The sequence below is a fragment of the Cryptomeria japonica genome, chromosome 3, assembly GCF_030272615.1.
Source record: "Cryptomeria japonica chromosome 3, Sugi_1.0, whole genome shotgun sequence".
Taxonomy (NCBI): Eukaryota; Viridiplantae; Streptophyta; class Pinopsida; order Cupressales; family Cupressaceae; genus Cryptomeria; species Cryptomeria japonica.
Window position 1 is genome coordinate 577342229 of NC_081407.1, and position 25327 is coordinate 577367555.

A 25327-nucleotide genomic window follows, 5' to 3' on the forward strand; every position below is an offset into this window, starting at 1 on the left:
GTCAACCCAAATGTCACCACTGTGAACTCATAGTGACCATAACGAGTACTAAACATCATCTTATGAATGTCTGCATCCTGAATGCGCAACTGATGATACCCAGATTTCATATCAATTTTAGAGAACACCTTGGCTCCCTTTACCTGATCAAAAAGATCATCTATATGAGGCAATGGATATCGATTTTGGATGGTTACCTTATTCAGCTGGCGGTAATCAATGCATAATTGAAGAGAACAATCCTTCTTCTTATCGAAGATAATAGGCGCACCCCAAGGGGAATTACTAGGACGAATGAACCCCTTGGCCAACAATTCATCTATCTGCAACTTCAACTCCTTAGTAGTCATCCGATATGGAGCTCTCGAAATAGGCTCTGCACCAGGAACCAAGTCAATGCGAAAATCTATGTCTCGCTTTGGAGGTATACCAGGAATATCCAACGGAAACACATCAGCATACTCTCAAAGAATAGGGTGACCATCAAGAGTGATTTCTCGACTCTCTTTTTCATCCACATCCTCAAGAGTAACTGCAAAAAGCTGACACCCTCTACGCATGCACCGCTTAAGTTGCATAGCAGAAATCATACTTAGGTATATCAGTCTTTGAACTCCAAGAATCTCCACTTCCCTGCCAAGGTCATCTAAACACTCCACTGTCTTCTTGCGACAGTCCACATGAGCACTGTGAGATGAAAGCCAATCCATCCCCAACACAACTCCATAAGAACCCAAAGGAATGACCCGAAGGTCAACTGAAGTAACTATGGTTCCTAGGTTCAACTCACAACTAGGAATAAAGGCATCTATGGAAACATGTACACTTGTATCCAACTTTACTTGCCACCTATCTACTTGCTTAGCAGACGTGAGTCCACACCGCTTCACAATGGACGAAGAAATGAAAGAATCTGAAGCACCGGAATCAAAAGTACAGAGATAGGAATTCCACACAACACACCTACTACCTTAATAATTGTACCCTGATGATCAGCCTGGCGGTCATCAACCACTGCAAACACTCTATGGGATCTACCTACATCCCCTACTATGGGCTCTAATGTTGCTCGGCTCTAACTACCTGTCTGGTGGAAACACTGAGGGCATTGAGCGGCTATGTGACCAAACTACCCACAAGAGAAGCAAGTTCCCCTACCTGGTCCTCTACTTCCCATCACCCCATTGGACTGTTGGAAGCTTCCCCTGCGAGGGGAATGAGATGCACCCTGAGAGGACTACCCTGAAGGACCCTGTCTGCTCTTCTGCCAGTTCCTGTTCCTCCTATGCTAAGAATTGCCACCCTGTTGGCCCTGGAACTGTTTCAGTCTCGGCGGCTGTTGCTACTATCCACCCTTAGTGGGTGTCTGAGGACTCCTAAATGGTGCAGCTGGCTGGGACTAGTTCCCATGAACTCTAGGCCCACTGAAAGGTACACTACCAATCTGCACTCCTGACTGACCACCATGTGCACGACTAAGGTTCTTCTCTACCAACCTAGCTTTTGCCACGGCTACCTCAACTGAAGTTGGCTCAAACACTCTCACTCCTCCACTGATGTAGTGATTTAGACCCCTCAAGAAGTGTTGAACAAGCATTGCCTCATCATTACCAATCCCAGCATACTGTTTAAGCTCATAGAACCTGTGCTCAAACTGGTCTACTGACAAACCCTACTGACGCAGAGCATAGAACTCATCTGCCTCCACTGGGATGAGAGAAATCATGCCCTGAATCTCTCCAAAAATATCTCCGATGATACCATGTTAATGCACACACCAATTTTCTCCTCCTCTAATCTCCACCAGATCGAAGCAAAACTATCAAGATACATAATAGCACATCTCGCCTTGGTGTTGCTACTATATGGGAACATAGCAAAACACTGATCTAGACTGATAAGCCAGGTCTATGCCTCGAGACCGGTACCCTTACCATCAAAGAATGGAGGATTGGACCATATCAAGTCTCTTATGTGACCCATGGGAGCTGGATCTCGGTCAGCTGGGATCTCCCTCCTCCTAGGTGATCTCTCTCTCTCTCTCTCTCCTCTGGAACCTGCTAATGTGAATCCTCAACCTGGGCATGAATAGGCTAATCAACCTTAGGCTTGGGGCTTAACCTGGCCAGAACCTCTTGAAACATCTGTCTCAGCTCTTCCCTTTTGGGAACCTGTTCTCTTGCATGCTATGAATCCTAATGAACAGACTGTTCCGGCTCGACACTCACATGCATGGGTGGTGGTGAAGGACTATGATGGTTAGAACCTCGGCCCCATCCTACACCTCTATCTCTATTGTGACCACCCGTACGACCACCTCCCATGGCTTTCCTAGCCATGACCTAACACTATAAAAGAGAAAATGATTTAGATCTACGGCAATGATCAAACAAGGAAATACAACATTAAGACCTAAGCAAAAAGGTCAACTTGAATGGGTTCACTTCAAACCCAGATTACCCAGTGTTGAAACTTTTGGCATTATAACAAATGTAATGCCCCGCTCGGAACCCTATAGGGAAACAACACATCTAGGCAACTAAAAGATGAAATAATTTTTTTTTTTAAAAGATTAAGTGCATTAATTATAACATTGCACATTTAATTACACAAGCAGAAGTCTAACAATGACATCCTAAAGGGTTACCAACAAAGATTACTTAGAAACTAAACAACTACAAAAGGTTAATCCAATTATCCATCTAACTAGGAAATTCAATTGCAATTAATAAAACCATTCTTATAAAATTGAATTCCATAATGAAAAATTTAAAGTGTTACAATATATTTATTTTCAATGATTCATTTACACACAAGAAGAAAGAATAACATACATTTCATTGAATTAAGATTACAATATTCAATAATTACATGGCTTCCATTAATACAAATGAAATACATAGGTTACAATGCCAAGGTTACATAGTTCACTCATACAATGACCACATGGTCTCAAATATACAATAATCTCTAACAAGAGCTGATACAAGAGTCATGAACCAAGAAACACCAGTGAAGCCTATCCTCGCATGAAGGTATGAATAAAGATATCCAATGGGAAGTGGCACTACCACCCAACCATGTGATCCCAAAGTGGAACCACCCCACCATGTTGGGAGATAGTAGAAGACCCTCAAGCAAGCAAAACAAACAAGTACAACAGTACAACATGACTCGACAAAACCCATGTGACTCAACTTACAAACACTAGTGGCCCTAAGGAGAGAGTGTCATTGGATGGCTTAAGGTGGTTACCCTAGGTGGGCCTCCATAGGTCCCGGTCCCCATCCTGGGTTGTCCTAGTAACCTCTCCCAAACCCCTGGCTCCATCTAAGCATCATGCAGACCCTACCAATCCCTTCGTGAAGACAAGGTGGTAGATTTGCCATTCCAAGCCTTCTCACAACATGCTGAGCCTATACAAGCACTCAACCTTGTGTGAGGCACATTATCCTAATTAAATATTTCAGATACCCACCCCCTAATCAATTATTAGGTTATCACTTCTTAACTGACTTTCGAGGGGTTATCCTGCCATCCACTTTGGGTGCGGCCCTTGCTCAAAAGCCACTCTCTCACACAGGACACTAACAGGAAAGGTCTCTCTATGAGAACTCTATGGTGATTCTAACAGCCATATCTAATCCTAACAAACTACAGGTGAAGGATGCACAAATCATAAACCCAGGATTGACCATTTGAAATAAAACACATAATGGCTCACATCAACAGGGTTACACAACCACACTTGACCAAGGGGTGAACAACCATAGCGACAACTCAAAATCAGATCTACAATGTAAATATATTTGTACCAAGACTACCATTTATACTAAAGATCCTATAGGAGACAATCTTTCTAAATCAGTAAAAAGACATTTTATACTTTGCAATGCAGATATTCCAGAAAATAGAAAATACATCTTTATTGATAAGAGAATAACAGAGTTGTCATTTGTCTAATAATGCTAAATTTAACCACGTTAAAATTACCCCCTAACATATATCCATGTTTAAACAAAGAATCTAAATATATGCTTTTCTGAAGATAAACTAATTTCCAAATTAATTATATATGTATATGAGTATATATTCATGAATATATATCATATAAATATATACATATTAATATATATATATATATATATATATATATATATATATATATATATAAAATACCGAAATAATAAAATGCCATTGTCTAAAAACATAAATATAAATACTGGAGGTATGCAGCCCGAAACTCATCATTTACTGGAGGTACATGAAAATAGGGAAGGCGAAGTTATTTGTATGCCTGTGGTAGATTTTTCTACCCTACGATAGCATGCTACTCGTAAGGTAGCCCGGCTACCCTACAGTAGCACTTCTACCTTACGGTAGAAGGTACGGTAGCACTGCTACCATATGGTAGCTTTTCTACCATTGGTAGCAAGCTACCGACCCCCTCCCCTTTCCAATTTTTTTTTATATATATAATTTTTTTTAAAAAAAATTTAAATTAAATTTTAATTTTACACAGAGACTAAAGTTTCAATATTTAAAATAAAAAAGAAAAACAGAAAAAAAAGAAAATATCAACAGAGATTTTAAAATCTCAACATCCCCACTCTGAGACAACAGAATAAAAAACACAACATAATAATAATTTTAAAAAGAGTAAAACTAAAATTATACAATTGAAATTGCTAGTAAAGAAACTCATAAAAACATCCAAACTCTGTGACAAAACAAAGAGGGCAAAACCAAGAAGAACACAACCACACACACAGGAAGAATTTATTTGAATCAAAGGAGGGTAAACCTGGCAAAATTTTGCCAGCATAACCCCCTGCAATTCCACAATATCAAGCTAGATAGTTACACAGAAAGGAAATAACTAAAACATTTAACCATTTACACAATCAAGACTCAACCATAAATGGAAGACACAACTATATTCTATTAAATTTTTCTTTTGCAAATACACACCAGAATCTACAGAGAAAGGAAAGATATTTGAGCTAATATTAAAAATAAATAACCACGCAGAAGCTATCCAACCTTGGAAGCTTTCCTGGAAGATCTTTGAGGAAGATCTCATGCAACCAAATATCCACACTAATCCTTCCTCACAAATCCTTATTTCTCAAACATGCATCCAAGAAATTTTAAAAATTTCATCCTACAGACTACTGCCTCCTTCCCATGAACTCCCAAAAATAATTTTGAAAAATATATTTAACCTAAACTTTTTTAGGTTGAAAATATTTTCCTCTCCAAAATATAAATTCCATTTTTAAAACTAAAAGGATTTTATTTTATTTTCCAATTTCCACAAAAAGCAAAAGAAACTGCAATTTTCCAAAAATCATTACTTTCCTTCTTTTTTTTTTCTTTTCTCATGCCCATTTAATTAACTTTCTAAAAAAATATTTAAGGAAAGTAAATCAACTTTATTTTGTTTATTTCAAATATTTTATTTTTTTTAAAACTAGAGAACAATAATTGCATTTAATTTTATTTATTTTCCCACTAAAGTTTAAATAAAATTATATTTCTAAAATCATGAAATTTGCAAACTAATTAAGGAAAGTAATTTATTTTTTTTAAATCTAGAGAACAATAAATGCAATTAATTTATTTTCTACTAAATTTAAATAAAATTATATTTCGAATATAATGCAATTTGCAAGTAATTTAATCACTTCACTTAATTAATTACATTCATAATTAATAAAGCATTATAATTCATAAATTAAATATGATAACTATAAAGTGACACTATAAACTCAAATAATTAATCTAATCTACTAGGGCACACAAACTGAGAAGACCCAAACAAAGACTCTAAAAAAGTCAACAAACCAACTCAACGATTGAACAAAACCCAAAAAGGATGACTGACTGACGACACTCACAAGAGTGTAACTGAGGTACAATTAGGGTCAACCACTATCTCCTCCACTCCCATCGGACAAATAAGGCATGCTCAAACTTGTGAAGCTAGGTGGAAACGATACCCCGTACCTACCCGGTACTTGTACTTGCAATGTCCTGCATCATCGAACCACACATGCATATATACAAATATAGAATACACGTCATGCACATCGATGAAGGAGAATCATGACGTTCCCTATCTCACCAAAGTGAGTGAAGGAAAATCATCTCCTCACATCCAATACACTTGCAAATATGCAACATATAATTACACATTGCATAGATAAAGTAAAGTGTTAGTACATAGCCGTAATCCATACAATACCACAAATCACAAGTACTGAAATACTATAAATAAAGTAGGCGTCCCATATCCAGATAAAGCATGAAATAATGTCATATAAGTCTGAATAACACATAATGGTAATGTATCCACTGAAAGTAAACAATAGTAAAATACGAGTCTAATAAGTTCAATCAAGGAGGGGTACTACAACACATGCATAATTTGTAAGTTGTTAAAATATTTTAGCATGTATGTAAAGTAAATTATGATGTATGCATTCATTTAATTTTAAAAATGCATTTGTATGAAATTTGATATTAAATTAGGATACATATGTGTGTAAATTTGAATAGGTCTTAAGGCTGTCACATGTACAATTAGGATCTATATATAATATAATTCTAAATGCACATGCATGCATAATTTGTAAGTTGTTAAAATAATTTAGCATGTATGTAAAGTAAATTAGGAAATGTGTTTATTTAATTAAAAATGCATTTGTATGAAATTTTGATATTAAATTAGGACATGTGTGTGTAAATTTGAATAGGTCAACAAAGGAGGTCACACGTGTGTAAATTTGAATATTAAATTAGGAAATTTGCACATAATAATTGAAGAGAGATCTGAACCACTTGATGTGGTGTGAACTATTTAGTACACCTAGAAGTACATGTGTTTGAACCTATGTATGAATTTTTAATTTTTAATACTTTAGAATGTTCAATTATACTTAACTTGTTCTAGGTGAAAATTCTAGAATTTAAATTATTGAATATGTTCATTAACTTGAGTTTGTTCATTTGATATGAATAAGTGTGATGTTTATATTGTTCATGGCTTGTAGAGTGGAGTGGATTATATATTGTTAAATTTTTTATTTAAATTCAAAGCATATCTACATGTGTGCATGTTACATCATAGTAAAATTAAAAATTTGAATAAACATATCAATCTTTTTTTAATAAATCTACATGTACACAAATTCAACCATAGATATATATATTTGAAAGTTCTAGAGTTCTCAAAAACATTTTTTGAATTTCATTTATACCAATTCAAGCTAGATGATTTATATATTATAGTTTAAAATAATAAAAAAAATGCATACATATACATGTGATCTAATAAGTTACATATAATCAAACACATCAAACTTAAATAGATAAATATTTATATATATATCAAACATGTAAATATGATCAAAGAAAAACTGTACATATATTATAAGTGTGTAAGTACTTTAACATGTGCATGATCATATATAATCTGAATACACATGATGTGATATATAATCCAGGATCAAACACAAACTATATAAAGTATAATCTAACCATACATGCATGATATATATAATCCAAGATCAAACACAAATTGTATAGAGTATAATCTAGCATACATGTACATGAATGAAATATATAATCTGATCAAACACAAACCATATAAAGTATAATCTAAACTTCATGTGCATGAATATATAATATGAAAGTCTAAAATGTACATATAAAAGATAAACAAATGAGTTTTAAAGTGGGAAATCAACATGCATCATGTCGGCCACGAATAGAGCGATCACCTGAGGGAGAGTCCTGGAGAGATTTTGGATGTCCAATAGACCCCTGCAAAAGTAAAATTTATTTAAATATTAAATATAGATCTCTACACATATACATATGTGAATATTTTTAAATATAATCAAATCCGATTAAATTTAAATTAAAATATAAATTGTAACGCACATGTACATGTATATACAAAAGACCATAACTAATTTGTCCACTAGAAGCCTATGTAGCATCGAAATAATCTCTCCTATACACATGCTTAAAGCTCAAGCTAGGAGTTACATGAGCTAACTATTATACATACATACATGTATTTTATGATTAGTCTTATCAATTTAAATGATACAAGTTAACTTCTATTATTTATTAAAAATATAGAAATCATACATTACAACTCTAGACGTATAAAAATGACCATATTCCCCAAATGAATATTTAATGTTCAGTTCATTCTCATTCCTCTATTTAATTAAATAAATTAATCAATCTATTTATTTAAATTCACTTAAGCCTTTTATATCAGTTAATTAAATAAATCATTTTATTTAATTAAATCCCTTCTCTCTACTTTTAATTAAATTTATGTTTAATTAAATAGTTCACACCAAATAAATAAATCTAATTTATTTAAATCCCCCACTTGCAACCAAATTAAAATAAATCAATCTATTTTAATAAAATCCTATTATCCCTCACCCACTTGCATTTTCCTACATCTCCCACTTGCCTCCTAACCCTCTTCCTAAATTCTTCTAGAATCCCTCTAATCCTAATCAATTAACCTAAACCCTTCAATTATCGCCTTTCCCTAAATTTGATGAGGTCACTTCTCAAATTTGGAGTAAAGTCTTCCAAAGGCACTAAAGCCTTTATGCCTTCAACAAGCTAACTTGTTGAATACCCCCAAATTTGGAAGGACTCTTACAAATTTGTCCCCAAAGTCTTTCAAACCATTAATGGTTAACTAACCCTTTGTGGCATTGTTAGAGACATTTTTCCTAACTCAACCCTCATCCAAGCCAGGAGTCTCATCAAGCATTCATTGCTTTGACCATGGTTATTCCTTAAACCCTTGCATAAGAGTTTATCCTTTGGGAAAATGCTTTGTCCAATGGATAACCCTAACCCAACCTTAACCCTTACCTCCCAAGGTAACCTTCATGTCCTCTAAAGAATTTAATGCTTCTTGCATCTCCTCTCAAGTAGTCTCTTGTTGATAATTGTCACCATTTCATTGGTGAGAATTGTAAACGTGGATTGATTAACTTTCAATCTTGGCCCTTGATAAGATTATCCAATCTTGACCATCCATTGCCCTATTTTCCCTATAAATATAGCCCATTCCTTCTTCAAAACAATTAAGTCTTTAGCATCATACTTTTACTCAATTTTAGCAAGCATCTAGCCTCTCTTTGTAATAGAAATAAATCTAATAATCATTTTTAGATGCATTTCTATCATCTTAGATAAAATAATATTACTAGTATATCATGTTAGGATAGTATTTTTTACTAATCTTGTCATCTTATCATCTAGTTTAGTTAATTTGTTAGAAACATGCATAGATAGGATGCATTCATACTAAATTTGATCTAAAAATATCCCATTCTTGCATTTGTAATCCCTAAGTCACTTTGCTCAGTGATCTAAGAGAAAAGGCATTGGCTTGAGGGATCTTGGGAGATAAAGAACCATGGAACACCCCTTGGGAAGTTGAGCTATTCCTCATAGATCCATAACTTGCACCAAGAGTCCCATGGGTGTGTGGGAAAGTCTTTGAATAATTTTCATAATTTCTGTTTCATTGCACCACTTTTCTCACATACATTTATGGCGCCCACCGTGGGGCATAACCCCATTAATCAAATCGGTTTTTAAATATGACCAACTTTGAAGGTATGTGGGAAACGAGAATCGGCGCGTGGGGAACATTTCATAGGGCATCCGGTTAAAACTTTAGCACTTTCGGTCTACTTTTTTAGCATGTTGGACTCATCTCTTAGCGCATAGGAACCCTTCTTTAGCACATAGACTTTTTAATATTTCCTGTAGCTTTCAGCACCAAAATTTAACAGTCCAGCGTATCTCAAAAATAGTTCAGCGCGTTGGATATTTTTGATGCGCGTTGGATATTTTTGATACCGCATTTAGGGCATTCTATAGTGCATCCAGTGCATTCTGTAGTGCATCACAAATAGAAAGGAGGAAATAATTTGTAACAAAAACCTCATCAAGCATTCATTTCTTTGACCATGGTGATTCCCTTAACCCTTGCACAAGAGTTTATCCTTTGGGTAAAATCTTTGTCTAATGGATAACCCTAAGCTAACCTTAACCCTTACCTCCCAAGGTAACCTTCATGTCCTCTAAAGAACTTAATGCTTCTTGCATCTCCTCTCAAGGAGTCTCTTGTTGACAATTGTCACCATTTCATTGGTGAGAATTGTTAACATGGATTGATTAACTTTCAATCTGGGCCCTTGATAAGATTATCCAATCTTGACCATCCATTGCCCTATTTTCCCTATAAATACAACCCATTCCTTCTTCAAAACAATCAAGTCTTTAGCATCATACTTATACTCAATTTAACAAGCATCTAGCCTCTCTTTGCAATAGAAATAAATCTAATAATCATTTTAGATGCATTTCTATCATCTTAGATTAAATCATATCACTAGTATATCATGTTAGGATAGTACTTTTTACTAATAGTGTCATCTTATCATCTAGTTTAGTTAATTTGTTATAATCATGCATAGATAGGATGCATTCATACTAAATTTGATCTAAAAATATCCCTCATTGTTGCATTTGTCATCCCTAACTCACTTTGCTCAGTGATCTGAGAGCAAAGGCATTGGCTTGAGGGATCTTGTGAGATAGAGAACCATGGAACACCCCTTGGGAAGTTGAGCTATTCCTCATAGCTCCATAACTTGCACCAAGAGTCCCATGGGTGTGTGGCCAAGTCTTTGAATAATTTTCATAATTTCAGTTTCATTGAACCGCTTTTTCTGCATACATTTCTAGCGCCCACTGTGGGGCATAACCCCATTAATCAAATCGGTTTTTTAATATGACCAACTTTGCAGGTATGTGGGAAATGAAAATCAGAGCGTAGGGAACATTTCATAGCGCATCCGGTTAAAACTTCAGTGCATCTGGTCTACTATTTAGCGTGTTGGACTCATCTCTTAGTGCATAGGAGCCCTTATTTAGTGCATAGACTTTTTAATATTTCCTGTAGCTTTCAGTGTCGGAATTTAACAGCCCAGCGCATCTCAAAAATAGTTCAGTGCGTCGGGTATTTTTGATAGCGCATTTAGGGAATTTTGTAGAGCATCACAGATAGAAAGAAGGAAATAATTTGTAACAGAAACCTCAAATTAGACTTGTGGAAGTCCACGAAACCATCTTTTTGTCTTACTGATTAATTAATTTTCTGTAGGTTACTAATAGTTTGATTGCAGGTTTGGAGTCTATTTTATTTAAGCTAGGATTAAAGTAGTTTAAATTTTACACTCTTTGCCAAGTTAGTTAAGATTAAAATTTATTTTATTCCTTGTCAAACTAAAATTGAACTCACATTTCATTTTGGACACTTAAAAAGAACAACAACAAGAATCTTTCTTGCTTTCTTAGGAGAGAATTTTAATTTGGGGCATCTAAAAAGAACCAACAAAATTTTATTTTGCAAAAGAGCTTTAAAAAAAACCTCACCATCCTTTGGTGTTTAAAAGGATCAATTTTAACTTCTACAAGGTAAAAGAACCTCACTTGTCAAGTTTTTTTTCAAAGTAAAAGAGGGAAATTCTTCCCCTTTGTCGATTTCTATTGTTGAGCAAAGTTGAAATCGTTGCTTTGTTGACCGGGTTTATTTTCACTATATTAGATAATCATTGATTTGAAGAAATAAAATGAACGCCATGTTTTTGTGTAGCAATATCTCCATATAGACTTTAGCAAATCATTGCGATAAAAGGATAAAAAGAACACTTGTGTGTTTTGCTTCGAAAGTGGAAGGTATATGCTCTCCCCTTAACTGTGTGATCAAAAAGCCAAACCACTCTTACACTTTCAATGTTTTAAAAGCATTTAAAATCCTTTAGCAGGCTTGCCCTCCCGAGGAGTTAACAACTCTTAAAGCCATTCTTTGGCCGGTGTGAGGGGAACTACTTTGACGCCAAGTGTTCCAACCCACTATAATCAAAACTAAAAGGTGATGAAGGTCCTTTTCAGTGGTTGCGCGCAACAATTAGCCTTACCCTAGTATCTTTATGATACGTAAGGCCTTTGTTCTAAAGGATGGGAAGCCTCTTGAGGGATTTTATCACTGACAGCCAAACATGAAGACTTACTATGAACCTTAGCATTAGAAACTTTGAGCTGAGTCAGTATCTAGACATTTGCAATATCATAGTGCAAGGGTGGGGAAGAATTCGCCCCCAAGATTACTCACCATATATCTCCCAAGATAACTACTCAATTGTTAAGCAATTCACTTTGAGTTAATTTCTGGAAAAAAGGCAAAAAAATGGGTGCCCCCTAGGGGGTGACAAGGTTGTTTGAGCTGACAGAGTATTGAGACTAGTGGGCTATGGTATTGTCGATGACCCTTGAATAAAGAGTCTAGCTAATTTGTATTATCTGTATCAAAACCTGTTAAAACACTGGGGATTTGAACACATCCTCATAGAATATACACTCTTTTTTTAGACTAAGAAAAATGGTTATCTCTTTTATGCTTTGTTTTCATGTTATACTTCAAAAAATTATCCATCATAGTTGAGAAAAAAAATTCAAGAATCACAAAAAAACCACCAAGTCAAAACAACCAAGGCAGTTTGGTGCGTAAGAGCAACATCTTAGCGCTTTGAAACCATCTTTTAGTGCATACAAGCTTCAACTTAGCGCATAAGTTCTAAAATTTAGCACATAAACATTCCCAACATTCAAAGTTCAAACCTTAGCACTTGCTGAAAACAACCTAGCGCGTTGGAGAAATAGCTTAGCGCGTCAAGATCAAACATTAGCGCATTGAGGTAACAAGATAGTCCATTGATAGGACATATTAGTGCATTGCTTTCAAAAATAAATCAAAAGCAAATAATCCAAGTTAGTGCATAAAAAGGGCAGCTTAGCACATTGAGATCATTCTCTAGCGCATTGGAGACATTTGATAGCGCATTGGGTTTCTGGCTTAGCGCATAGTTGAAACTAAGAAAACAAAGAGCAAAACAGAAACCTTTTTTGAAAATTTTAAAAATAGTTTAGGGAGCCATTTTTCCTCACTTGGACTCCATCAGATAGAAATTCAAAATTAGAGTATCAAAACTACTCCAAAAGCAAGATTTTCTTAGAACAAAGTTGTCAAAAGCCAAAAACTAGTCAAAGGATTAACACATCTTTCTTATCAAAATCAGGTAACACGATCACACGTATCGAAAGGTCCTCCAATCAAATGGATTTTATTCCAAAAACATACTTGTTTCAAACCCCAAGTTGTCAAATCGAGTTTCCATATCGGGAAAGCTCTTATTCCATAACATTTGACACACTTTGTCGTGAGGGGGCATCTAAACCTTCATTTGATAAAAGTAGACTTAAGTTTCCAAACAATATATCTTGAATCCAAAACAAATCAAAGGAAACCATTGATCACCCGTGCATGACTAATCCTCATATTCTGAGAAGAAAGAGTATTTATCACAACACCAAGTTAAGGAAACAACAACCTAGTTCTCACAAACTTGCTAAATGGAATAGGTTTTTATACATCAATCGCCAACTCTTCAAATCTTATCAAAAATTCCTCCATCATATGCACTTGTATCTTCAAGACAAAACAAACAAATTTGACGAGGAACCATTGAGGAGTAAAGCATTTTGTCAAAAAGTGCCATTCAACCAAAGTTTGAATCGCAGAGAAAAAATCAATCCGGCTTTCTTCCCAGATGTTTTCATTACTTAAAATGTACCTCGAGTAGAGCCACCAACACTTGAACAAGACACAGAAGAGGAATTTGTTGCCTTCATCACAGAGAGTTTCTACTAGATGCTCGCTATCACTCTCTCTCAATGAAACAAACAAAGAGAAACACAACCAGAGTCCAGTATAGGACAAAGTTTATCAAATCCCTTCGACTATCCAAATCTAGAAGACACGGAGATCACTGAAGAACTCCTTTAGGAATGCCAAGAAAGTGCCTCATTCCAAAGACTCATGGAAAGACTCATAGAGACTGATAAAGAAAAACACCTACTCATGCTCGCAAGCAAAGGAGTTAGGATTCCTGAAGACTTTGATTCAAACAATTTTAGAACAAGGTCTCAACTCTATACGTATCAAGAAAAACAAAGAGAAGAGGATGCATGTGACCCTGAGAAAAATATTCCTACCCAAAACATACCTGAGCAAAACATCCCTGAGAAAAAAATACCTGAGCAAAACATCCCTAAGCAAAACATACCGCTACACATGCCATTCCAAACTAGAAACAATGAGAGGGAAGAACTCTTCCCTCGGCAAACAAACGCACCCTTGGTTTCTCTTACACAACAAATACAAATGCTACAAAAACAAATGCAAGACATGCAAAAAGGATCAACAGTACGATATTCCTTGAATGAAATTTGTCCTTATCCTTTTGACAGAAGGTTAAACATGGTACCTTTTCCCCCAAATTCAAACATTCCCAAATTCGACAAATATGATGGGAAAAGTGATCCACGTGATCATGTCCGGGAATTTTGTACCATGAGCTTGGAATTTTCCCATGATGACACTTATTTAATGAGATTATTCCCAAGAAGCTTGGGAGGGAAAACAATGGAATGGTTATCCAAAATCACACCTCCTATCAGATCCTTTGATGAATTAGTCAACAAGTTTATCACTCTATATTCCTACAACATTCAACATACCATCACCATGCTAGATGTCTGCAATACCAAACAGAAGAACAATGAAACATTCATGGCGTTCCTTCAACGTTGGTGACGAATGGTCTCGAGATATCCTCGAGATGTACCTGAAAAGGAAAAGATGGAAATTTTCATCGACAATTTGAATAGCGAGATGAGTTACGTACTCAAACTCCAATGCATACCATCTTTTGCCAAATTGATTGAAAATGGCATCCAAGTAGAGGAGGCATGTGTCAAGAAAGGAACATTGAAATTCTTCAAAGAAGGAACAAATTCATCCAACTCTCATTACAATAACCAAAACAACAATAACTTAGACAAATCTAGGTTCTGGACCAGAAACAAAAATACTAGAAATGAAGGAGGAAACGAAGCTAATGATGTGAAGTCCAAACAACTGGTGTTGGCCTTATCAGGCAATCCTCAGACTACCAATAATCAAAAGGGTGCCAACCAAGGTACTAACACTTATGCACCAACTACCAATCAAGATCATCTTAACACGAACAACACCAACAATGCCCAAGACAATAACATAGATCAAGGACCTAATACAAACTCATGAGGTAACACCAACAACTTTCCAAAACACGTCTACACACCATTAGGGAAATCATTGGAGTCCGCATTCAGAGAACTCTTGGCAAAAAAAATTATCTCCTTACCAGCAATCAACAACTTTGAACCACAAATCAAACCACCTTGGTGGAATGACTCACACTTTTGTGATTTTCATAGAAACAAAGGGCATCAAACAAATGATTGCATGAGGTTGATAAACATTGTTCAAGACATGATTGATAGAGGTGATTTAACAGTCGATGGTCTCAAGACAAATGGTGACCATGGTGCCTTTAAGAATCCTCTTCCAAACTACAACAAGGATGGAGCTTCAACCTCAAATGATACACGTGAAGCTCGTATCAATCACATATACCATAACACCATCAATCATATATAAACTGATGACAATAAAGTAAATGTCATTACAATCAAGGACAAACACGAACATGAATCAATCAATGTAACCACCAGAGCTCAAAAATATGTCTTTAAGGGGCATACATCAGCGAAAAACACCATACCCAAGATTCAATATGACCTGGTCAATCAACTGTGCAAAACTCCTACTCAAATATTTATACTTGAGTTACTGAAACTTTCACAAAACACACAAGGACATCTTGGAACAAGCACTCTTAGAAACAAATGTACCCTAGGATTTGGATACTGACAAATTCCAAGCCATGGTGTCTCACATGACAGGGCCTCATAATCTCACCTTTTCTAAACAGTATAATATTTCATTGAGCCATCCACACAATACTCCACTCCACATTGAAGTCTTGGTCTACAAGAATCGAGTCAAAAGAGTATTAATAGATTGAGGATTTGGACTCAATATCTGTACCTTAAAACTTATCTGTGCATTAGGCTTCTCTGAGCAATCTATTGATCCATGCAAAAAGATCACTATCAAAGCATATGATAATGAAGAAAGATCATCAAAAGGAACAGTGGTGTTGCCAATTCAAGTGGGACCAATACAAAAGGACACTTTGTGCCACGTCTTAGACATAGACCTCACATATAATATCTTTTTAGGTCGACCTTGGATACATGAAATGCAAGCAGTACCCTCAACTTATCACCAATGTGTTAAGTTCCCATACAATGGACGAGAAATTTCTATATCAATAGATCATAACCCTTTTCAACATTGTAATGCTATGGGGGAAGCCCAGAACAATTTGGTTCCACATAACAAAGAAAAACAATTTTCCTCAGCACCAGATCTTCAGCAAGAAAAGCCTCAATCTCTATCTATGGATTTTAAATAGAAAATGAAAATCAAAGAACAAGGCATGGGAGAATACTCTTTGGAACCCTTCTGTTTAATCAACTTACCAGCATCGCCTAAATCTCGTGGGTTACCTTCAACATCAACACATCAAGCAACACAACCCATCACCAAGTTTGATGGCAAATTTATTCAACTAGGCACACTAGCACATGAATCAGAGGAAAAGGACATCTTTAGCTGGCTATACAAGGATGAGGAAGAAGACAGAGCAGCTACTATGGAAGTCGCTATACCAACATAGCTGTATGGAAAAGTCTACCTGATCATGTAACAAATGGGATACACTGGCAAATGACTTATCAGCAAGCGTCAAGAAGGTTTCATAGAACCATTGGATCCTCCTTCATAGTTTCTTAAAGACAAAACAGGATTGGGCTATGAACACACTCTACCACCAAAGAAGACACCAAATAAATTTCAAAAAATTCAGTGAAAGGAAAAGAAGAAATACAAGGAAGACTCATGGCAGGAGGCACTATTTGAATCAGCAGAAATAATACAAAAGGAACATCAATACTAGGAAAAAGAGAAACAACACGCGGAGCCAGCCATTCAAGAGGCACCTTGTGCAGAAATACATCATGTTTAGGAACTTGTTTCAAACAAAGCAGAATCATCCCCAGACAATATCACTACTCCCCGAAGAGAGACAGTATATGAGTAGATGTAAAGAGTAGAAGCAGGATCTGATACAAAATTAGGGAAAACTATCAGACTAGTATCAATCATCAAAGACCTATTTTCACCCTACAACATACTAGTCCACAACACTGAACGAATCTGGAATAATACCTCTGAGACTGATTCAAATGAATATGAATGGGGTAGTTGTTCCAATGTTAATGAAGATATTGCTGCAAATGCTAGTCATACACCCCTTTCTCAAGAAGAACAAGGCACATAGCCTAGAATACTTGAATTTGGTCCACAAAATATCTATGACACCAAGGAAAGTAAGCAACAACATTATGAGAAAGTTTACACAGAAGATGATACCATTGAAGACCTTGACAAAATCATTAACTTGTTTAATATCCCGGCCAACCTTGATGATACCTCCATCCTAACACTTATAGTAGTTGAACTCGACGCACCCAATAACTCTTTACCACTTATCTTTCCTGACCTCATAGATTGGGATAAACCTTAAAATTATGACATACCAATTTCCCCAAATGATGATTCCATTATCCATTATGTATGTACCATCAACCCAGAAATAGACTCTACCACTGAACAAAGTAACGACATCTGCAATCAGGGGAGTGCCAAGTCTCTTAGTCGCAAAAATGAAAGAAATAAAGGATCTATTGCTGAAAACCAGTCAATGGTAGCACTAGATCACAAAAAAGTAAAAATAAAGGACACATCTGCAGGTGAAAACCTTTTTGAGGCACCTAAAGATGGGAAACTTGACACTCTTCCTAAATATTATCAGGAGCGGTCACCCATATTGATTGAGCCCACTCAATCAATCAACATTGGTACAACAAAAGTAGCTAAAAACATACACCTAGCACAATCTCTGACAGAGGCAGAAAAACAAGAGTTTATCAAATTCTTTAAAGAAAAACAAATCAATTTTGCTTGGTCATATGCAGATATGCCTGGGATTGAACCACACTTAATCATGCATCACTTATCTATTGCTCCAAGAGCTAAGGTGGTTAAGCAGAAAGATGAATCCACATGTAGCACTGATGGTCAAAGCTGAGCTAAAGAAACTATTAGACATCTGATTTATTCAACCTATCGACTATGCTAAATGGATTTCCAATATTGTCCCAGTTTCAAAACCAGATGGCAGTATCCGAATATGCACCGATTTTAGAGATGTCAACAAAGCCTATCCCATTGATGACTTTCCTTTGCCCAGTATCAACATAATTGTAGACCTCACAGCAGGCCATGCAATGCTATCACTAATGGATGGTTTTGCTGGCTATAATCAAATCAAGATAGCTCTAGAGGATAAAGATAAAACAATGTTTACTTGTCCTTCGGGAATGTACTATTGGAATGTCGTTCCTTTTGGCTTAAAGAATGCGGGGGCAACTTATCAACAAGCAATGACAACAATCTTTCATGACATGATGCATACCTTCATGGAGGACTATGTGGATGATTTACTAGCTAAGTCATTTACTCGAGCAGAACATCTAGACATATTAGAGAAATTTTTTGAAAGATTGGAGAAATTTCATGTCAGGCTCAACCCTAAGAAGTGTGTCTTCGGGGTTACATTAGGCAAGTTATTAGGCTACATTGTCTCAGAAAAAGGCATTGAAGTAGATCCAGCAAAGGTACAAGTCATCAAGGAAATGACATCACCTAAGAACATCAATCAACTTAGATCCTTGCAAGGATGGCTCTAGTCAATCAAGCGATTCATCACTCAACTAGCAGATAAAAGCCTACCCTTCAATCATTTGCTACATAAGAATGTACCATTCAGATGGGAGGCCAAATGTGCAAAATCATTCTATCAAATCAAGCAATATCTAATGAACCCACCAGTTCCAGTACCAGCAATAGCAAGGAAGCCACTTATTCTCTACATATCCACAACAAACATATCACTGGGGGCACTATTAGCACAAGAAAATCAAGAAGGCAAGGAACGAGTTATCTATTACATTAGTAAAACTTTGAATGGATATGAGCTCAATTATACATTCATTGAGAAGGCTTGTTTAACAGTAGTATTTGCTTCTCAAAAGTTTCGACAGTACATGCTAGCTCACACAATCAATCTAGTAGAAAAAATTGATCCTCTAAAATACTTTCTCAGCAAAGCAGCTCTCACTGGCAGATTGGCTAAATGGGTAATGATTCTCAGCGAATTTGATATCTACTACACAGAGCGTCGAGCTATCAAAGGATAGGTAATTGCAGATCAATTAGCTGATGCACCACTACTAGATAACCAACCAATTGAGATCAAATTTTCAGATAGGGATGTTCTTACTCTTAACACCAAGCAATGGACCCTATACTTTGATGGTTCCTACACTCAACATGAATCAGGTGTCAGCATTTTGTTCATCACCCTTGATGGACACACCATACCAAGATCATATAGGCTCATGTTTCCATGCACAAATAACATTGCTGAGTATGAGGTACTAGTTAGAGGGATCAAAATGGTTGTGGAATGGAGAATCATAGAATTAAAAGTCTACGGAGATTCACAACTAGTCATAAATCAGATCAACAATGACTATCAGATGAAAGATGACAAGTTGCTACCATACAAACAAATGGTAGATGATTTCAAACAATATTTTTTACACATCACCTTCTAGAAAATACCAAGGTTGGACAACAGAGCAGCCGATGCAATGGCTACTATCGCTTCACTGCTACAAATTCCAAAACAACAGAGTCATTATGAGTTTCTAGTAGAGAAACTATTTTCCCCAGCTTATGACAATTCCACATCCCATGTTATCTATGCCCTAACCGATAAAGACTCTCCATTATACAAAACAATATATGACTATCTCAAAACCAATACCCTACCCATTGACCTATCTTGAAATCAAAAACATAACTTTATTCATCAAGCCGCCCGTTATACCCTGACTGTCGATACTCTTTACCATCGAGGTCTAGATGGTACTCTTATCCGTTGCCTTGATCGTAACGAATCTGACTCTGCTTTACAAGAGCTTCATGAAGGTATGTGTGGCACACATTGAAGTGGTCCTACTCTTGCTAAAAAACTTCTAAGAATGGGATATTACTGGCCGACAATGGAAAAAGATTCTTATCATTTTGCAAAGAAATGTCCTAAATTCCAAATCCATGGCAATCTTATACATGCACCAGCACAAGAATTGCAGCCATTCACCACATCCTAGCCTTTTTGCCAGTGGGAACTTGACTTTGTAGGAAAAATACACCCTTCATCTTTAAATGGACACAAGTTCATTATCACTGCAACAAAATACTTTACCAAATGGATTGAAGTGGTCCCAATGACCACAATGACTGGAAAACAAATTGCCTCTTTCATTCTCTATTATCTGATCTGTAGATATGGCATTCCAAGTTCCATCATCACAGATAATGGATGACCTTTCAAAAACCAAGATGTGTGAGAACTATGTGAACGATTCCAAATACAACATCGTTCCTCTACACATTACTACCCACAGGGGAATGGTCAAGCTGAGGCATCCAACAAAACAATATTGAAAATCCTCAAGAAAACAGTGAATAATGTAGGAAAAGATTGGCACGTGTAACTCAATCCAACACTTTGGGCATATAGAACTAGCATCTGCACACCTACAGGAGCTACACCATATTCATTGGTGTATGGATCAGAAGCAATTTTACCCCTAGAGGTAGAAAACCCATCTCTCAGAATATCTTTGAAAGGTTTCATTCTGGATGAAGAGTATCGAGTAAACCGACTGCAAGAGCTAGAACTTCTAGATGAAAAGAGACAACATGCCTACACTCACCTCAAAGCATATTAGCAATGCATGTGGTGAAGCTACAATCAAAAGGTCATCCCAAGGACTTTTAAAATTGGTGATCTAGTACTCAAAGAAAATCCAAAAAATCAACAAGACTGGGAAAAGAAAGGAAAGTTTGAACCTAACTGGTTAGGTCCCTATGTCATCATATTAGCCTATGGATCAGGCACCTATCAGCTAACAACTTCAGAAGGAGATATGCTCAACGAACCAACTAACAACATCCATTTGAAGAAATACTATACTTGAGCAGTCTAATGCATGAAAAAGTCAAAAAATCAAAAAACAGCAAAAAAATCAAATAATCCAAAAAAATCCAAAAAAATTAGAAAAAGCAAATAAAAAGGTGCAATAAAAATAACTAGTGAAAACCTGGCAATAGGCACTACTGTGAGAGGAAAACTCCTCTATCTATCTATACTCTCAAACTTTTATATCCACAATCAAGCACCACCGGCCATCGCCCAACACTTTATCAAAATAGCATCATCTAGGATATACTTAGCATAGTCACTATCCTCATTTATCCAAAAATCATTTCATCATATCCCACCATGGCTTGGTAATCACTGTACATATCCATGTCAGGAGGTAAATTTAGCTAGGGGAAACATTGATCAAACATTCTGTCCTAAGTCAAAACTTGCAGCAGACTAAGAGCATCATTTCCAGCAAACAAACAAACAATCACAAGAACAAAACATTGATATGCTTAACAGATTCACAACACACGATGGATGATTTTTTGAAGTATAAAATGTTTGCATATTGCATGAAGTTTTGACTATTTTTTTAACTATTGGATCTTCTAAATTTTCTCAACAATGCATCGAGCTAGAGAAAGTCATTAGGACTCCAATATTTTTTTTAGTTTTTTGTCTATGAAGCGATCACTTGTACTATGCAAATACTTGTCTCGCGAAGTGATTCAAAGCATATCACTGAAGACATGGTTCCACTTTGCGCATATAACTGGTTTAATCTTGTCTATTTATATGCAAGCCACACTCAAGTCATCTTGGTTCAATTATACCTCGACGCTTGTGCCATCTTGCAAAATCAAAAATCATGTAAATTTTTCTCAGGTCATTATGGTTCAATTATACCATTATGCTTGTATAAATTTTCAACATATTCCAACCACTCAATGATGATAAACACAAAGAAAGCAACAACTTGGGACTATACAGGAATGACAAATGGAAGAAAGAGGATGATCAATTAGTTACATATCATTTACAATTAGTTGCATATCATTTCAAGATACATCTCACATCATATCATTATCATACAACTCATTTTCAAGATACATCTCACATATCATATATAAAGCATCATCACATCATATCCATCAAATATCACATCACATGCATCTATCTAAGCATTGCATCATCATCATAGAATCATCAAAAAACATATATAAAGCATCATTCATCAAACACATCACATGTGGATCAAAGAAAATGGTGTCGTATATATATATATATCAAAAATGATCAAGTATACAAAATATGTCATGTCTGTCCTAAATACAACAAAATGATCAAAATGCAATAGAGACAAAGTCTCTCAAGTATGACTATCTCCTGAGGGTGATGGTTTCGCAGCAGATGTCCCAACACTTGGATCTCCAGGTGGATCCTGACAAGTTGGCCTAGTCACACCTCTCCTCTCTGTCCTCGAAGCTGTTTGCCTGGATCGACTAGATCTCATCGCCATAAAACTAGGAGCTTTGCACTCCCTGGGAACCAGATCCTCATACAGTCGCCGGTAGTACTCAACCTCCTTGGTTGTATATTGCATCTCCCTCAAGGTGTCTCTCATTGAGCTACCTACTGTCGCTTTCTCTAGACTATCTGCTCGAGCCTCCGCTCGACCCAAGCACTCCAAAACTGTATCATGCTCTGTGGTCAGCTATGTAATCTGACACTGATGCACCAATAGCTGTGTCTGTAGATGCTACACTGACAACTATAAGGATCTAATCTGAGCATCCTCTCAGTGAGTGGGAATTTGAATCTGGAGGGGTACCTGTGTCGTGGTACACCATGTCCCTCTCCCTGTCCTCGGTAATGGTGGGGGTAGAACATCTGACATCCTCCTCTAGGTAGGTCATCTGAAACCATGTGTCCCACCCATAGTGGCTATCACATCCCTTGCTCGCCCACCACTTCCAGCTCCAATCACCAAACCTCCCTTGCCTCTATCCTCCACGACCCACCGCACTACTCTCTCAACTTGTATCCCTCTATCCACACCAACTCCACCTCTATCTCCTCTCCTCCCCTGATCTCCTCTCCCTCTATCTCCATGCTGACCTCAACCACCTCCTCCACAATCTCCATCATCACCTCCTCCACCATCCCCACCTCCCTTATAAGACTCCTATCCCTCCTCTCTCCATCTCCCTAGCCTCTCGGGCTGCTCATCCTCATCCTTATCAAAAACGGGAATCATCTCTGCTAGATCAGATATCCTGGCTACAACATCAGCCACAAAAAGCACTGCAAACTCCTCAGTCATCCCCGCATCCACTACCCCGTAGGCATAGTCCCATATCTGATCGGCTAGGTGCATATACTCCTCAACCGCAGTAATGCTATCAATGGTGGGTCCCTACTTTGGTACATCCTACCTCTGTCAAGCATATAAGCATGCTCCCTGTGGTATCCCCTACTCTCGTCCATACTGTGGCTGAACTCGGCTATGTAGGAATCTCTCAATAACAAAGGGCGTCTGCCCTATCAAAAATTGGGACATATAGACATAGGGTATCTCCATCCCATCCTCCTCCCATACCTCGCACTCCATATACAGTCTCCAGACAACCATATCGATATCATCAAGAACCTTCCTCCAATGCTCTAGTTTTCCCATCTTACGCTAGACAACTATCCCCATGTAACCATATGCATAGGCCCATCCAACAGGCCAAGCCCTATCTACAAGTGGCCTCGCTGCAGGAATGTGCTCCCACACCCATACCTATAACAAGGTAACCCCAACTGATAAACAACTATACCCCAAGTATACCACCTGATTCAAGTCCCTATATAAGTGGGCCAACATCACGGACCCCCATGCAAACCGGTGACCCTGCGTCACCATGTCCTCCAAGACCAACCCCCATCCCACTGCTACTAGATTTGACCTATGGTTGAGACATAAGAAGCCACCTATGAAACCTGGTAGTACTGATGGTAGAGGGGTGTAATCCAAATCAATAAACTCTTGCCAGGGGATCTCATAACCACAAATCATATCATCCTATAGAATCCAGTGAAGGGCCTCTATCTCGCCCTCCTCAGTCTGCTTGTATGGCAATAGTGCACCTACCATGGGAATCTGAAATATCCAGTAGCAATCCTCAGGTGTCATTATAATCTCACCTGTCGCCAAATGAAAGGTGTTTGTGTCACTATGCCACCTCTCTGCCAAAGCTGTCAATAAACCCTAGTTAATGATATACCAGGGCATCTCTAACAAAGAGGATAGTCCACATCTCTCAATGATGTCCCTGTTTGCCTATGTCAATCATGGAATCAAAGACCCCGTTCTTGGAAATCGCTCTCATGACTACACAACCCCAAGCCGCTCCTGTCACAAGAAAAACATGTCCAATATCAGTTCCACCATCATATCAAAAAACCATATCAAAACATCATTTCACATCAACTTGAAACATTGAAAAACAAATCAAGTTTCACATCATATCTAATCCATATCAACATTAGATCATATCAACTTGAAACAACACAAATCAAATCAAATCAAGTTATCTATCAAATCCATATCAACTTGAAAAACAACTCCAGTTTCACATCCATATAAACATCCGATCAACATCAAGTTCATATCAAACATCCATATCAAAATTCACATCATATCAAATCCATATCAACATCAACTTGAAACATTGAAAAATAAATCAAGTTATCTATAAAATCCATATCAAAAATCCATATCATAACACCATATCGGAATTCATATCAGACAATTTATCAAAACAATGCACAACAGGCACGCAGATTGACTATCGCACCCATCCCGAAAAAATTGGCAGACACCTAACTATCTTCATTTATCTCAAAATCCCTCACAAAAATCTATTTTCTCCAACATTTTCCACCTACGCGCTAAGCTGCTAGCTATGCGTTACCCAAACTCCGCCATGTGCTACCAAATTCATCCTGTGCACTATCCTGTTCTAGCCTTGCGCCACCTAAATCACCCTATGTGCTAGACTTCATCTATGCGCTAACCTAATCTACCC